Below are 16,137 nucleotides of genomic sequence, written 5' to 3'. Positions count from 1 at the left end.
CTGTGCTGGATTTGGTCACAACACACTTTTATCCTGATCCATATGGAAATGCTATGAATTGGACATTATTGTCCCCAATTTTCACATGGGCCAGCTGTAGCTGAAAGGTATGAAGTAATATGTTCAAGGTCACTAGGATAAGAAATGTGAGTAGATTAACCCACTTTTTACCACAGCCTGATCCTTCATTGTGATCTGGGCTATGCTTTCTCAGTGGGGCTCTAGCTCAGAGTGCCAATAACAAATGAGTCAATAACAATAAGATTATTATTAACAGTTACCATTTACTAAGCACTTGCATTTGAGAACCCCTCCCTTAGACATGAATTTAATCCTCACAAACCCCTGTGAGTCAGACTTTTCTTCATTTTCCCTATGAATCTAAAAGGAAAACTGAGGCTCAGAGAAATGAAGTGACTTGACCAAAGTCAACAGCATTTAAGTGTAAGCCGAAGTTGTTCTGGTTCTTAAGTACAAGTGCTCATTGATTGTCCTTTTCTCTTAAAGCAAAAAAAAGAAAGAAAAAAGGAGAAAAAGAAAGTGATATGTTAATATCTGAAATCTTTTCGGTGCCCTAGAGAAAGTCACATGTAACAACATCTTTGCCACACATCTGTAGAACATCAAGTCCCTGTGAATAGGGATTTTTGGCTTTTCATCCTCTCCTGTATCCCCAACACCTAGAACAATCTTGGTAGATATTTGTTGAATGAATGAACAGCTGAATTTACTTTAGGTCGTGAATGAAACATGTTAGCAAGCTTGAGTAGTTTGCAGGAGGAGAGATTTATGACACTTCTAAGAACAAATCCAATAGCAGGCAACAACTAATCCAAAGTAATAAGAAGTAGCTTTTCCAATCATAAGTACCACAGACGTGTCCATCTGACCTAAATGTTTATTTACAAGAACAGAACTCAATGGGCTACCATCTTTCCAGTTGCTCAAACCAAAACCTGAAACCCTATTCCCACACCTTAACCAAGTTACTGTCATCTGTCCCCTGAAACAATACCAGTTCTTCCCATCTTAACTCCTTGCTTCTAATTTTGACTTCTATAACACATCCTTCATCCAACAATGAAGGCATGCCTCCTGAACTAGAAATCAGATCATGCCATATGCCCTACTGGAAAAACTTCCCTGGCTCCCCATTGAAATTTGAGTGAAATACAAGCTTCTCACTTTGGCCTCTTCTTTCCACTACCACCATTTTGAACCACTTCCTCACTACTTAGCGTCTAACGAACTCTGTCCTCCCCTGCCTAGGACCTTGTGCCTACAGTCTTCTCTGGCTGGGTTCTCCTCCCCCAGCTCCTCCCATTCCCTGGTTCCTTCTTCCTTTTTCTGGCCTCAACTGTATATCACTTCCTGACCAAGGTTTTTTCCTCTGATCTTTCCGTCAATTTCTCCATTTTCCATTGCTCACTCTCTCTCATAGAATTTTATTACTTTCATAGCTCTTACCAGGCACAATTCAAAATTATGTATTTCCTTTTTTATTTATGCTCTATCTTCCCCCACAAGGTTGTAAGCTTGTGAAGACAAAAGACCTCCTCTGTTTTGTGTGTGTGTGTTGGGGAAAGAGGAGGGGATCGCCACTGACTATTAGCACCTAGATTTGTGCTTAGCTCTGCATCTGGACTATAGTAGACATACAAACTATTTACTGTCAGTGAATAAGAAAAGATTATTGGAACTGGAAAAAGAATACAGAGACCCATAAACTGTAAGTATATTGAGAACTAGTTCTGTATGTTGGTCAGTTGTATATTCCCAGCCACTTGCCCAGAGGTAGGTGTTAAATGAATGCTTGTTGAATAACAAAACAGAATGGACAGGTAAATGAACAATTATTAAGCAACTGCTATGTGTTCTATGCCATTGACATACATCATTTCATGTAATCTTTCTGATAACCATGTGTACTAAAAACTATTATCTCTATTTTATGAATGAAAAAATCAAGATTCAAAAAGTTGGAGTCGAGTATCAAAGGTCACCTAATGATACACTTCCATGTTTATCATGCTGAGTGAGTCACCTCATTCAACCTGCTACTTTTATAACTAAAAAACTGAAACCAATAAAAACACTCAAGAAACTAGGCATATAAAGCAACTATCTCAATATACTAAAGGCCACATATGAAGAGCCCACAGCTAACATTACACTCAATGGTGAAAGACTCTAGACGGGCAAAGTAGCCATGAAAAACAATACGGTGGTTAGTCAAACACTCAACCCAGAATTATCATACAATCCAGCAATTCCACTTCTTGATATAAACCCCAAAGAACTGAAGGCAGGGACTCAAACAGATATTTGTATACCTATATTCATAGCAGCATTATTTAAATAGTTAAACCCAAATGTCCATCAGCAGATGAATGGATAGACAATATGTAGACTAACTACAATGGAAGATTATTCAGATTTCAAATGCAATGGAATTTTGATACATACTACAATATGGATGAAACTTGAAGACAGTATACTAAATGAAATACCCCAGACACAAAAGATAAATCTCGTATGATTTTACTTATATGAGGTACCTAGTATAGTCAAGTTCATAAAGACAGAAAGTATAATGCTATTGTCAGGGATTGAGGGGAGAGAAGGGGAAGTTATTGCTTGAAGGATGCAGAGTTTTAGTTTGGGATGATGAAAAAGTTGTGGATATGGATAATGGTGATGGTGGCACAACACAGGGAATATATTTAGTGTCACTGAAATTTACACTTAAAAAAAGGGCCCAATTGGTCAGTTTTATGTTGTATATATCTTACCACGTAGAAAAATATGAAACCAAGATGAGAAGACTTGCCAAGATCATACAGTGAGCACAGAATACACTAGAATTCCCAGTTTCCCAAAGCCCAAGTTGCTCTATTCTTTTTTCTTGGCTGTACTGGGTCTTGGTTACTGCACATGGGTTTTCTCTAGTTGTGACCAGTGGGGGCTACTTTCCAGTTCTGGTGAGAAGGCTTCTCATTGCAGTGGCTTCTCTTACTGAAGAGCATGGGCTCTCAGCATGTGATCTCAGTAGTTGTGGCTTGCAGACTCCAGAGTGAGGGCTCATAGTTGTGGTGCAAGGGTTTAGTGACCCCATGGCATGTGGATGCCTGGACCAGGGATTTGATCCCTGGACCAGGGATCACACCCAGGTCCCCTGCATTAGCAGGTGGATTTTGAACCACTGGACTACCAGGGAAGTCCTGTGCTATTCTTATCTTTGCTTTAAACAAAAATAGGACTTACGATTACAGAGCATTTGCAAACAGTTAAACATCAAATAACTTGAACAAAATGAACCAAACTCCTCACATATTATTTTCCCCAGATTCTCCAAACAAAAGATGAAACTGAGAACAAGAACATGTAACTGGTGGGGATGGTGATTCAAACAAATCCTCCATGCCCTGAGTCCTGGGCAATGTGCATTTAACTCCAACTCCCTGAATCCTATACTCTAACTATGAAAACATTCCAAGTCCCTTCCTCAACAAACTTGGGCATTATTTTCACCTTAGTAAGAAAGGACACTGCAGAAACTGAGTGAATCAGAAACTCACTAATCTCCCAGTTAATCGTGGTTTTACTCTTAAGGTCTCTGTATAACACAGTGAGGTCAAAAAACTACCTGAAAACATTTAAAATTTCTGAGCTGAAGCTGAGTTGGCCTCCTTTTTCTTCTCTTCTTTTTTTTCTCCCTACAGTCAGGTTGACTTTTCTTAGGCAATTGAAGAAACTGTTGATGTCACACTAGAATCTGTCCTTCCAAGGCCAATAAGACTCTTCTGGATGTAATTTGTCACAGCTCTTTGACCACTCAGCCAAGACTTACTTCTCTTACTCAAGGGTTAGGAAAGAGAAAAGAGCAAGAAAAATGCTAAGGTTTGTTGAGTAGGATGACAGCAAAAATTAGATCACTAACTCCAATCAGATAATTTTAAAAGAACATATATTCTTTTGCCCTATGCCATCAAGTAGTGCTTTCAGCAAAACCCTTGCTGTTACAATGGATTTATCTCCATATTAATGCCCAGAGTTAATAGAAATCCCAGCTCTGACAGACATACTTTCAATAAATTTATATACTAAATTCCCAGCTACATTTCCCTTTCACCCTAAAACAACAACAAAGAACTCAGACATAGCCTCATGACTAAAGGGAATTTTAATTATGCCATTTTTCCACAACAACGTGAATGTGGTTATTGATTTTTCTTCAACTGGGGTTAAGTGTTCCAAGTGACAGAATTGTTCCTCCCCTCCCCTTTCCACTTCAGTCTTTTAATTCTTTTTGCCCATTAAGAACCCATGTTAACTATGAAGAACATTTATGATATCGAAGTTCAAATATTTTTAAAAACCACCTTGATTTTTTTAAGTTCAAGGCTTTTTGATTGGAACTGAAAAGAAAAAGAAACTTCTATATATCATACAGTTCCAACCAGCTATTAATCAGCTTCATCCTAAAGATGTGTGCTTTTCTGCCCTTTTAAAACATTGAAGTTCAAGGACTTGAAAATTCCTCCTTTGACCTAGAGATAATCATACTAAGTATGAAGTAAGTTAGATAAAGACGAATATCTTCCGGTATCACTCATATAGGGAATCTAATTTTTTTTAGAATGATGCAAATGAACATAATTACAAAACAGAAGCAGACTTACAGATATTGAAAACAAACTTACGACTACCAAAAAGAAACATCAGAGGCAGGGGGAGATAAATCAGGATCTTGGGATTAATATATACACACTACTATATATAAGATAGATAACCAACAGGACCTACTGTATAACACAAGGAACTCTACTCAATACTATGTAATAACCTGTATGAGAAAAGAATCTGAAAAAGAATGAAAATATCTTGATGAAGGTAAAAGAAGAGCATGAAAAAGCTGGCTTAAAACTCAACATTCAAAAAACAAAGATCATGGCATCTGGCCCCATCAATTCAGGGCAAATAGATGGGGAAACAATGGAAACAATGACAGACTTTATTTTCTTGGGTTCCAAAATTAGTGCAGATGGTGACTACAGCCATGAAATTAAAAGATGCTTGCCCCTTGGAAGAAAATCTATGACAAACATAGATAGCATATTAAAAAGCAGAAACATTACTTTGCCAACAAAGGTCCGTCTAGTCAAAGCTATGGTTTTTCCAGTAGTCATGTATGGATGTGAGAGTTGGACCATAAAGAAGGCTGAGTGGAGAAGAATTGATGCTCTTGAACTGTGATGTTGGAGAAGACTCTTGAGAGTCCCTTGGACTGCAAGGAGATCCAACCAGTCAATCCTAAAGAAAATCAGTCCTGAATATTCACTGGAAGAACTGATGCTGAAGCTGAAGCTCCAATAATTTGGCCACCTGATGCGAAAAGCTGACTCATTGGAAAAGACCCTGATTCTGGGAAAGATTGAAGGCAGGAGGAGAAGGGGATGACAGAGGATGAGATGGCTGGATGGCATCACCATCCAACATGAGTTTGAGCGAACTCCAGGAGATGGTAAAGGACAGGGAAGCCTGGCGTGCTGCAGTCCGTGGGGCATAGAGTCAGACACAACTGAGCAACAACAATATGTATATATATCACTTGAAAATAATACATCATTATAAATCAACTATATTCCAATAACTTTTTTAAAAAAGGAAGAAAATTCTTCCTGACTCCAGGGCCATTTCAACCCTCTACTCTGTTTATATCTGAGAGAAACACTGGCTCTTAAGTTCTTATTTGGATCTGTATTTTCTTCCTTCTGTCTTCCTGTTGAATGACTATGTTCCTGGGTTTTCGATGCTCACAAATAAGAGAAACACCATCTGAACAAGTTACTCTGCAGGCTCCATCTCCTATATTCTTTGAGAGCACAATTCTTCTTTTCAGCTCCAAAGACAAAGGAGTTCACAGACATTTAACTGACCACTCACTTCACAGAATCTAATAATAATTTTTCTCCAATTACTGGTTTCTCCAAAGGGAAACATGGGGTAAATTTCTACTTGGGATTCCAGCTGGTCCCATTGTCACTCTCAGCTCCTACTCCCCAGCCCAGCCTCAAGCCACCTTCCCCTAGCAAAATCCCTCTCCTCCCAACAGCTTCCAGTAAGGTGTATGTTGATTTAAAAATATGTTAATGTTTGGCAAGCACTTTACAGTTGATAGTACACTTTCTTAAATTAGATTTGTGTTTTGTGTTTTTCTAAAATGTATTAGTTCTTCAATACAAAGACAATTTTTCAAAATTTTTCACAATCTCACAAACTACATAACCCCTCTTATCATTTCTTAAACAAAATAATACATTTATAATCCACAGCGACGGAAACTGACAACAATTGTCTGGGGACAGGAGTAGGGGGACTAACTGTAAGGGGCAATAAAGAATTTTTCAGGGTAAAAACAGCATATTTTTTCTGGCTCTTTTGAAATATAATTGTCATATAACATAGTGTGAGTTTAATGTATACAATGTGATGTTTTGATGTGTGTGTGTGTGTGTGTGTGTGTGTGTGTATATATATATATATATATATAGTGAAATGATTACTACAGTAAGTTGACATAGCTATCACTAACATAGTTACCATTTTGTGTATGGGGTGAGAACTTTTAAGTATGCAATACAAAGTTTTGACTTAGTCACCATGTTATACATGGACTTTCCAGGTGGCACTAGTGGTAAAGAATCTGCCTGCCAGTGCAGGAGATACAGGAGACGTGGGTTAATCCCTGGGCACAAAGATCCCCTGGAGAAAGAAAAGGCAACCCACTCCAACATTCTTGCCTGGAAAATCCCATGGACAGAGGAGCCTGGCGGGCTACAGTCCATGGGGTCGCAAAGAGTCGGACACAACCAAAGTGACTGAGCATAGCACATGTGTTATACATTAGATCCCCAGAATTTATTCATCTTACACCCTTTGACCACTTTCATCTGTTTCCCCCACCCTCTCACCCCTAGAACCACCAATCTACTCTTTCTACAAATTTGAGGGCATTTTTAGATTCTACATATAAGTAAGATCCTAGTATATTTATGTATCCCTGTCTGACTTATTTCACTTAGTATAATGCCCTCAAGTTTCATCCATGATTTTGCAAATGGAAGTATTTCTTTCAAAAAAAATTATATCTTGACTGTGGTGGTTACATGGCTATATTCATTTGTCAAAAGTCATTATCCAGTATATTCAAACTGAGTACATTTTATTGTATATAAATTATACTTCAATAAAGTTTAAATAATGATATAGTCATTATGAAATTCAAATAAGGCTCCAGGTTAAATACACTAGATTTATTTTACTTTTCCCCTTCTCATAACCTCACTAAAATGATAGTAAAGGAAGAGATTCAAGACATCCAAGGACATGGAGAACAGAGAAATTGTCTTCCGAAGGTGAAAATTCAACAGATTTCAGAACTTAGCTGAGCAGAGTAAGTTACAAACTCAGTGCCTACAGATGGATGAATAAAATCATGAGAATTTAATGGGCAATTTTCCATGCGGGAGCCCTGGAGGAAAAAGAGAGGGACTCTTAGAACCAGAGGGAGGGGGTTGAAATATAAAAATAAAAGAGCTATTAGCTGAAGGTCTGCATGGAGAGGAATGGCCCGTCCCCAACTCCTCCTTCACTATAGGCAGCCAGATCATTACCCCTTTCTCAGCCTCCATGGTGGTATGACAGAGATATATTTCAGACAGAATCTAGATAGGCTCAGAGGCACCAGGCCCAGTGGAAAGCATTGGGCCCAATGTGGGGTGGGGTGGGTGTGGGCAAGACTGAAACAAGACTTTTACAAGTAAGTTAACCTATGAACTGCAGTTCCGAGAGGCTGTAGTAATCTAAAAAGTTCAAAGCAGATATTTTGAAGATATGTCTCTAGAAAAATCAAACAGTTCGAGAGAAAAGACCATGCACAGACCTTCCAGGACTTTACCAATGGTGAGATATTCTCAGTTCATGATCTGTCTAGACTGAGGCCTACCAGTTCATAAACATTCAATAAACACACACAAATATACTCACACACACACACACACACACACACGCACACACACACACACACAAACACAGCTTCCATATAATGACTAAGTTTTAAATGAGAACAGAGTGTGGAGCATAATTTGTCATTTAAGAAATATCATCAACATGATTTTTTTAAAGAATTGAAATAAATATTTTTTAAAAAGAAATTTGGAAGAAATAGAAACAACATAGGGAGCATAAGAAAGCTTTTGAAAAAAGAAACATGTCTTTAAAGTAATAAGAGATATTACTGCATCCATAAAACAAGAAATGGGTACTATAAAAAGGAAATAATTAGAGAACAAGAGAGAGCTCTCAGATATTAAAGTATGTTAATCTAAGTAAAATTCATCAGAAATACTAAAGTAGAAAAAATCTTAATATACAGCAGGAACAAAAAGACACAGAGATGAATAAGAGAATCAACCAGGAGTAATTACATCTCAATAAAAAATTAAAGAAAACCAGAATGAAGAAAAAATGAAAAGAAATTATCAAAAAATGAAGGATACAAATCATTTTAATTTTTTTATTGGCATATAGTTGCTTTACACAAACTTTAATTCAAGGGGCTTATGTGTACATACACAAAAACAAACATACTCATATAAATGCAAATCATTGTGAAATTTTAAGATACCAGAGATAAATAGAAAATGCAAAAAGCTTCTGGAAATGAAATGCAAGTTACAGACATGGAATACATATAAGAAGGTATTAGTCTTCTCAGTGTCAACACTGATTTTTAGACAGTGAAGCATCGCCTTTAAGTTTGTGAGACATTTTTTAACTTAGAATTTTATATCAAGCTAAACTACCATTCAGGTAAGAAGGAAAATTACAGCAACGTTTTATATACCAAGCCTCAAAAATGTTCACCTCTTACACCTCTCCTTAGAAACTACTAAAGGATTTAATTCAGCAAAGGAGGGCTGGGTTGAGAAAATGGAAGTTAAAAGATCTAGGAATAAAGGAAAGTAGCTAACAGAATTTACGATGTGTGTCAAGCCTAAAGAAAACCCAACCCAGTTCAGGTAAGGGGTACTGAGAACTACAGGAAAGAATTTCCCAGGAAAAAAACATAGAATTGATAGATTTTATCTTATGTATTTAAGCATTTGGAAAAATTACTGCTTTGTGTTCAATATGTCTATTGCTATATTTAGGGAAAAAATTAGTGTCATATGTAAATGGAAAATTAAATAAAAAGAAAAAAATTGAGGTGATTATGAAACACACAAAAATCCAAAAATTATATAATAAAGAATCCATACTACTTAGCCAGGTAGTGAACTATTTAAGTAGTTGTGACAGTAATACCCTATCTATAAATAGGTAAAAAATATATATATAATTACACTGGGAATCTGGAGAATTGGAAGGGAATAAATGGGTTTATAAGGGAGATAAATCCTCAAGAAACATAATAGGAATCCAATACATAATATTAAAAAAAAAACATTTAAAGTATATTATTTAGACATTTGAAGATAAATAGCAAAGAAACAGAAGAGTTTAAAGTAGCATCCTCTGAAATATAGACCAAAGATGAAAAAAAGTTGGCACAAGGAATTATTGAACCAGAGATCAAATTGCCAACATCCGTTGGATCATCAAAAAAGCAAGAGAGTTCCAGAAAAACATCTACTTCTGCTTTATTGACTACACCAAAGCCTTTGACTATGTGGATCACAACAAACCAGAAAATTCTGAAAGAGATGGGAATACCAGACCACCTTACCTGCCTCCTGAGAAATTTGTATGTATGTCAAGAAGCAACAGTTAGAACTGGACATGGAACAATGGACTGGTTCCAGATTGGAAAAGGAGTACATCAAGGCTATATATTGTCACCCTGCTTATTTAACTTACATGCAGAGTACATCATGTGAAATACCGGGCTGGAAGAAGCACAAGCTGGAATCAAGATAGCTGGGAGAAATATCAATAACCTTAGATATGTAGGTGACACCACCCTTATGGCAGAAAGCAAAGAACTAAAGAGCCTCTTGATGAAAGAGGAGAGTGAAAAAGCTGGCTTAAAATTCAACATTTAAAAAATGAAGATCATGGCATCTGGCCCCATCACTTCATGGCAAATAGGCAGGGAAACAATGGGAATAGTGACCGACTTTATTTTCTTGGGTTCCAAAATCATTACAGATGGTGACTGCAGCCATGAAATTAAAAGAAGCTTGCTCCTTGGAAGAAAAGCTATGACCAACCTAGACAGCATATTAAAAAGCAGAGACATTCCTTGGCCGACCAAGGTCCATCTAGTCAAAGTATGGTTTTTCCAGCAATCATGTAAGGATAGGATAGCTGGACCATAAAGAGAGCTGAGCACTGAAAAATTGATGCTTTCGAACTGTGGTGTTGGAGAAGACTGCAAGGAAATCAAACCAGTCAATTCTAAAGGAAATCAGTCCTGAATATCACTGGAAGGACTAATGCTGAAGCTGAAGCTTCAATACTTTGACCACCTGCTGGGAAGAACTGACTCATTAGAAAAGACCCTGATTCTGGGAAAGATTGAGGGCAAGAGGAGAAGGGGACGACAGAGGATGAGATGGTTGGATGACATCACCAACTCAATAGACATGAGTTTGAGCAAGCTCTGGGAGTTTGCATTGGACAGTGAAGCATGGCATGCTACAGTCCATGGGGTTGCAAAGAGTCAGACACGACTGAGCGACTGAACTGACTGATTCAGCTTTTGGTACTACTTTATGTTCAAACTATGTGTACTACACCCATAATTTTTAATAGAAAGGAAAAGAAGTCTTATACTTTTGCTATTACAAGTAATGTTACAAAGGACTTTTGCGCCCACTGTCTCATTTGATTTTCACAATAGTCCACTAGTCTAGAATTTACTGTTCACCCTATATTATAGATAAGGAAGCTGAGAATCAGAGAAATGAGGTGAGTTATGCCAAGATTCTAAATCCTTACCTTTTCCTCCATCCATAAGTTAAAAAACAATATTATAATATGTGTCTATTTATAGCTCTGCCTGACTCCAAAAAGGTACCTATGGTAACATAAAGATGAATATAAGATTGTCAGATAAACTGAACTAAAGATAAATCATTTGAGAAGACATCAAAGAAATAAGGCTAGTAGACTCAAGGGTAAAGCTAGTTTATCAAAGGCAAGACAGTAAATCCTATATAACACAATAGAAATAAAAACAAATTTTGACTCTGAGCTTCCTAGCAACCAACGCTAAAGAGGAAACAAGATTAGCAAGTTAGAAGATTCGCTTTGTTCACAAAGCAGAATCAAATCAGATACACCCCCAAAATAAGTAAGGAACCTCATCTATTCCTGCTGCTGAAACCAGGGAAGACTTTCACACTCTAATCTACATAAAGAAGAAACTACATAATATAATGAGTAGTTTACATTATGACTACTCTTAAAATTATCCTCAGGACTATTCTTAAAATGTAACAGGTCAGCAATGAGTAGAATCTCTGCCCTTCAATGAAGATCAATTCTATCACCCCAAAACCAATTTGAATAAAAACAAATTAACAGAAACAGGAGGAGGAGCATCAAAACAATGAGACCTACATACAAGGAAAAATCCAAAGCACATGGAATGCTCCCACTAGCCATGTATACATAGGCGCACACACACACACACCGGTATACATGAAATCTATAAAGAGTTTTAAACAACTTCCTGGCACACTCACCAAGAGAAACTAACCACAAAATGTCCACAACCTAATGACTGACGCCAGTTTTTAAACAGGATTATTCACCATAAATAAGTTTAAAATTGACTTATCTTTCTAAACAGTGACATTGGTTTTGGAAGGATTGATTGGCAGTTGTTCTTTCTCTTAGAAGCAACTGTCTCTTAAATCCACTCCTGATCTATGATAACAAAACTATCTCATCTGTCAAATGTTAACTCTAAATGAAAGATGTTGAAACTGTCTCTCCCTGAACCCACTTCAGACTTCCCCACTGGCTCAAGTGGTAAAGAATCCACTTCCAATGCAGGGGATGTGGGAGATGCAGGTTCGATCCCTGGGTCAGCAAGATCCCCTGGAGGAGGAAAGGGCAACCCACTCTAGTCTTGTCTAGGATATCTCATGGACAGAGGAGCCTAGCAAGCTGCAGTCCATGGGGTTGCAAGGAGTTGGACATGACTGAGGACGCATGTACCCACCTCCATTCTTGTCTCAAGAAGCATTGTCCAAGTACTATGACATTTCACTGGGTCACAGTACCAAGGTGCTGATGTGACTAAGCCATGCTGGAGATTACATATAAAAGATGGAAACTCTGGAGCTGTCACTGGGCATCAGGTCCTTCTAATACTTTTCTGCTGTTCTCTGGGTGAATAATGGTCATTCCAGGGTGGTGACACCAAGGGATGACATCCAAAGCTGTCATCCTGAGAGGTGCCAAAAGTTCTCCTTTAGTCTTTAATGCATTAAGACCCTGCTGAATTCTATGCACAAATGGGAAGAACAGGCCTCTCTCATAGAGTCCAGACCCCATGCATATGGATGTACTAATGACAAGACCCAATGTGATCTCTCTTACTTTATTTTGAACCATCTACTCAAAACTTCCTCCTCATATGTATCCTTTTCTTCATTCCATTCATTCCTACAAATAAATTCAGGCTCGGTGGGATTGCCAGGCTCCTGTTTTCAATGTAGCCTATGCGTTTCCAGGACAAACTAGCCTGGGAGATAGATACGGATTCTCATTAAAACAGTATTTCAGCAGGTCTGATTTTATTTGGACTCTAGCATCATCCTCATCATTCCCCCATTGATTCCCAGGAGGCCTCTAAGGGCTGTCTCACATGTGTTCACTTCCTCCCTCTGCCTGCTCTCATCACCTAATTTGTCTTCCCTTCCTGGTCCAGAACTCATTCTCAATGTCCATCACCTTCAGTGCTGTGTAAAGGCACCCCAACACAGTTGCTAAGGCACACCTTTGAAAGAGTTTCCCATGGACCCTCCAAAAATACAACTAATGTGCTACAGTTCTGAAGATGCCAAAGCATCACTGTGTTTCCTTCTGTCTTTATTGTGCTTAAGTCAACCTATCTTTGTGCAGAAGTGGAGGGAAATTCTTATAAGTTCCATTGTAAGGAAAGGTATTGTGACAAGTGTAGTGATGCACTTATGCTTATTTGCAGCTCCCTGTCTCTCTGGAGTTCAAATCGGAATCTACAAAGGGCTAGACCAGGGGAGAATTCTGAATGGCAGACACCATGGGTGAAGGTGGGTGGACCCGTCATTATCTATAAATTCAAAGCTTTGGTACAGAAATAACCATGTGTAACTGTAGAATGAAGGCGCTTATGCTGGTTCATAAAACAAAGATGAGTCTATCCCATCAAACTTCCAAACAAACCAGCCATGTCTGGATCTTAGGGGGAATCAGATTTGACTCAAACTGTCATTACAATACACGCCGCTTAACAAGCACCTTCACGTACTTGTGCGAGTTCCTTCATTTAATACAATAGTCCTGGGAGTAGAATATTATTTTGTCCACTTTGAAGGTGACAGCTGAAGCTTGTCCATTCCTGATCATCTCTGGAGCTCTTCTCTGAGGCTGTGGAGGCCTAGACTGCTGGGTCTATCCCAACCCAGTGCTGGACACATTAGACCATATGGCAGGATCCAAATGTACCCTCAAGAAAGTGCAATCGTAGAGAGAGAAATGGAACCTAGATACAAATCAAACTATTAAAATGTCACATAATAGATACACAGAGTACTGTAGATATGCTGGGGGTAAGGGAGAGTGAAAATTATGCCACACAAAGTGGTCAGGCTTTAAATGGCCAAGAGCTATTCATTCATTTACTCAACAAGCAGAAATTGAACATCTCCTCCAGGAGAGGAACTGTACTGGACACTGAAATCACAACCATATAAGGAAACTCACAGCCTAATAGAGAAAGAATTTTTGCCGCTGTATTCTTAATTTCCGAGAGCTGCCACAAGAAATTTCCACATACTAGATGACTTAAGACAACAGAAATGTAATCTCTTGTAGTTCTGGGTGCTAGACATCCAAAATCAAGGTGCTGATGGAGTCATGCTCTCTCTGAAGGTGCTAAAGAAAGACTCCTTCCTTGCTTTTTCCTAGCTTTCAGTGGCTACAAGCAATCTTTGGTGTTCTTTGTTGCTCTATCACTCCAAACTCTGCCTCTCGCCTCACCTGGCTTCTTTCCTTCTTCTCTCTGGGTCTTCCTATGCCTTTCTTAAAAGGACACCAGTCAATGGATTTCAGGCCCATCCTAATCCAGTATGACCTTAATTAGATCTACCAAACCCTATTTTCTAATAAAGTCATATTCTGAGAATCTGAGTGGACACAAATTTGGAAGGAACATTATTCAATCCAGGACACCCACAATCAATAAAACTCAGCAAGTGCCAGATAGAGAAGCACATTGTGGTTATGGAAGCACATGGATTAAGATCTAATTCAGACTCAAGCAAATCAAGAGAATATCAGAAACCAGGAAGATGGTGAGATGGTGAATGTGTAAACCGAGAGTTCACGTCAAGTGGGACAACCTGGAGGCTTCTCTCCAAAAACACCCACCTAAAATTCCTCTTTCCATATCTCTAACTCCTCATTCATCAAAGTCAAGCCCCAAACCTACCTCCTCCATGAAAACTTTTTCTGATTTCTCTTTCTTGGGATTAATCATGCCTTTCTCTGCATTTCTCTGGCTTCACCTTATTAAGAGAATGAACACTAGCATACATCGAGGGTCTTCTATGAACCAAGAATGTGCTAGTTACCTTCACGTACCCAGAAATTCCTCAAAAGTGGAATCCTGATGTTAGAAGTAGATAAGCCGACTCAGAACACACAGCATCTTGTCAGTCTGGCCCCAAAGGTCAAGCGTGATGTTTTGATGCATGTGTTTCCTGTATTCAGGGACTTAGTACAGTCCTAGGCCCCTTCTGCTCCCCCAGGACAGAGTGAGCTAGCTCAGAATGGAGATTATATTTTATGCCCCTGGTGTGGACAAAACACCCTTAGGACACAGCTGCATGTCCCATCAGGCTGAATGCCCACAGAGGTCATGAGGGTCAGTAAGCCACTCATTGCTGTCTGCATCCTCAGCACACTCAGTCCAATCCCTCTTTCCTCCCAGGAGAAAACCAGACCAGTAGGGAGCGTTTGCACCCAGAAAAATCCATCTCATAGCAAACATTCCTCCAGTCCCCAAGGATTCCTCATAAGAGCTCTTCACTGCACCCGCTCCCAGGGCAGACAATGTGCTAAAGCAGCTGTTTAACACGAGAGGCTCCGGGTCCCCAGGGACCTGAGACAAGCTCCTGAGACGTGCAATATGTCTCCATTAGCTGAGCAACCAGCTCAGGGTGTTTTCTAATTCCATATTCCTGAGTTCATTAGCTGCAAGCAAGCCTGCCAGGAACTCAGGGCTCACCAGCTTTCCAAACGGAGGAGAGAGAGAAATGTGTCACACGGATTGCCCTATAGGTCTGTTTTTCCCGGGACCCCATGACAGAGAAGCTTGTCTACAGAACATGCCTGGATAATCATGCTGAGTCAGTCGGGCCAGGTGAATAAGCAGGAAAGGGCATGGAGGAAAGGCACAGACTGGGCTGCTGGACGGGTTCTGAGAAGGGGGGGCGCAGCCATCCAATCCTGAGGCCCACAGGGCGGGGGCGGGGGTGCCGAGGAAGGAAGGGGATACAGTACATCAAGTAAGAGCGCAAACTCCAGAGTCAGACGGAACTGGTTTTGAATCCTGGCACTGCCACTTAGCAACTCTCTGACCTTAGGCAACTTACATAACCTCTTATTCCCCAGAGGTAATAAAAAGAACCTCCAGATTGTCCTGAGGAGAGAATGAGATAATGCTTGCAAAGCTCTTAGCACACAGCAGTCTGGCCCAGGATAAACTATAATTAATGCTCTTTGCAGGTTGATTCCAGTCTCCAGGGGAAGGTGGATACTGGGCTGGTGAACAGTGACCACCCATCAGAAATGCCCAGAGACTAGACTCTCCCCAACTCCAGGTTCTCTTTCTAGGCTGCAACAACGTCCAAATTAACC

This window comes from Odocoileus virginianus, chromosome 31, assembly GCF_023699985.2.
Source record: "Odocoileus virginianus isolate 20LAN1187 ecotype Illinois chromosome 31, Ovbor_1.2, whole genome shotgun sequence".
NCBI lineage: Eukaryota > Metazoa > Chordata > Mammalia > Artiodactyla > Cervidae > Odocoileus > Odocoileus virginianus.
Note: the sequence above shows the minus strand (reverse complement) of the source record.